Source organism: Petaurus breviceps, unplaced genomic scaffold, assembly GCF_028583685.1.
Source record: "Petaurus breviceps papuanus isolate PSGF00001 unplaced genomic scaffold, PetGlider_PUasm1.0 38, whole genome shotgun sequence".
NCBI lineage: Eukaryota > Metazoa > Chordata > Mammalia > Diprotodontia > Petauridae > Petaurus > Petaurus breviceps.
This window is the reverse complement of record NW_027186304.1, coordinates 39,502,657-39,505,376: the sequence shown is the minus strand read 5'-3', so window position 1 is coordinate 39,505,376 and position 2,720 is coordinate 39,502,657.

The following is a 2,720-nucleotide window of genomic DNA, read 5'->3' as shown; positions in this document are numbered from 1 at the left end:
TCGGGGTTACTCCTTAGCTTGCATCTCTGTTTGCAAAGATAGGTATCCATTTCAGCAACACAATGGAAGAATAACAACAACATGAATTACAAATGTTATGATGCATTATGCTTTGATTAAATAAGAAATGTGATCGGCTGAGTCCAAAAGGAAATGACTAGAATTCCATCAAAGGGAAAGATGAATGAACAGAGCTACAGTGACATCTGCTGGTCCACTCATTAGTATTATCAGTGTAAGTGACACCAAAAGTTGGGGGTGAATGGGAAAAAAAAATGAATCTCATGTTCAAAATAAATCCTTAAAATAAAAAGTGCTATTCTGTAAAGATGTATTAGATTCGACTGCTGGAATTTATAATGCTGCAAGTGGGAAAAGAAATCATCCTATTTGATGTAAAGGGAAGGTGATTCCTTAGTTGTCCGTAGCAGGACTGGAAAAAGACCACTTAGGTCATGCATTTTCTGCACCCACACAGACTGACCCCTTCTACTGGACCTGAAGTTTGAGACCTGACTCTGCCACTTTATTGGTAGTTGTATGACCACGTGAAAGTCATTTAATCTTTCTGTCTAGGTTTCCTCATCTGTAAAATGGGAATAAAGGCATTTGTATACTTCATAGTGTTGTTGTGAGGAAAGTACCGTATAAATGGTAAAGAACTATATGAATGTGAAGTATAGATATACATAATAGTATTATAATACTATTATACATAATAATATTATTATATTATTATGTATAATATTATTATACATAACACATAATAATATTTTTACTATATCAACCTGGGTGAGATGATAGAACTATAAAGAGAGAAGAAATGTTTTTACCAGAGGACACAATTAGTTTTCTGGGACTAAAGTGACCTAAACACTGGATTCATGATTCAGGTGTTCATTCATTCATTCAATAATAAATGACTGCTATGTGTCAGGCACTGTGCTCAGCATAGGAGATACAGAAAGAGGCAAATGGGGGAGGATCTAATGGGGGACACAACATGCAAACAAATGGATGCAATACAGGATAAATAGGAGACAATCAAAAGAAAGCACTGGAATTATAAGGCTTTCAGTAGAAGGTGGGACTTTAGTTGGGACCTAAAGAAAGCCAGGGAGGTAAGTAGTTGGAGGGGAGGAGGATGAGCATTTCAAGCATGAGGGACAGCTGGAAAGAATGCCCAAAACCAAGTATGGAGCGTCTTGTTAGTGTAACAACCAAGTGGCCAGTGTTACTGGTCTAAGTGTCTGGGAATAAGGTGTCAGAAGACTGAAAAAGTAGGAGGTGAAGTTATAAAGGGCTTTGAATGTGAATTAAAATTTTGTATTTGATTCTGGAGACATAGGAAACTGAAGTTCTAATAATGGGGTCTACCTTCCCTTCCTGGGAAGAATGGCAGTTCTCTGTGAAGACATGTTTACCACTGAGAGCCAGCACTCAGACTCATCGATGAACTTTGCCAGTCTATCCACCCCTAACTCGCTGTTGCCTCCATTTTCATTGGTCTTCCACGTCCTCTGCATCAAACTGACAGACAAAAGGAACAGAGATGTTAAGTTGGAAGGGTCCTTACTGTCACCTTAGCTCAACTCCCTTCCTTTTACAGATGGAGAAAATAAGGACCGAGAAGGGTTCAGTCACTTGCCCAGATCCCAAAGGTAATAATCTGCAGAGGCAGGATTTGAAAACAAGTCATCTGGTTCCAAATCCAGTAGCCTTTTGACTATGTAACACTGCTTTTGCATATGCAAGCTCTGATCAAATGCCTCTGCTCTCCAGTTCCTAAGTATCCTTCCAAACTGTCTTTTAGGGAAAGAACAGGCAGTGGGGGAGGGACCCAACAGTATTTCTAAGGGTCCTCTCAAGCTTTCTGGATAATGACCATCCCAATCCACAACAACATGCAAACGAAATCCCAGGGCTTTGCACACATTAGGTGCTAAATAAATGCTCTTTGAATGAAGTAGAAATCAAAACTCTGACTGTTTTCTTTAAAACTCTGCCTCTTTCAGGAGAGTCTGCTGGGCTCTCCACACCACTAAAAGTAAAAAGACCTTCCTGCTGCCATTACTTACTTTAAAAAAAAAAAAAAGGAATAAATGTCAGGTCTTTTAGAAGCCACCTAAATTCTTTTCAAATATGTCACCGGAAACTGTGCTTTCCAGACAAAAGGTGGGCAAGCCTCGGGATCAATGAGGTTTTGTTTTTGTTTTTTTGTCCCTCTAGCTTTCATAGCCCTTTGACTGTTCTGAGTAGGAGAGGGTTGTGTTGGCTTGCCCTGTACTCAGCATCCTTAGCCCATAACAACTACAACAAAGACAACATCAACAAAGGCTGAAAGAGATCCCACCTCATGGCAGCCGGTGGGAACAGGGAGATCTAACAATCACCAAATATTGCAGGGAAAATGGAGGTGAGGACAATATGCTCTCCTTGGAAGCTAAGCTACCTTACAGCTGTCTCAGTTGCTGTTAATGACTCCAAGGAACAATGCATCAACCGACGGGGCTAAAGTACATTCGATAAAACATCTTGGAGCTGGTGCCTGTGGAATTCATTTTCCAGAGACCGCCAGGCTTGGGGGATTTAGTTTCCAAGTTTTTCTTTTTTGTATTTAAGCTGCAAAACTTCTTCCCTCAGCACCTCACCCCACTACCCAGACACACACATACACACACACACACACACACACACACACACACACACACACACACACA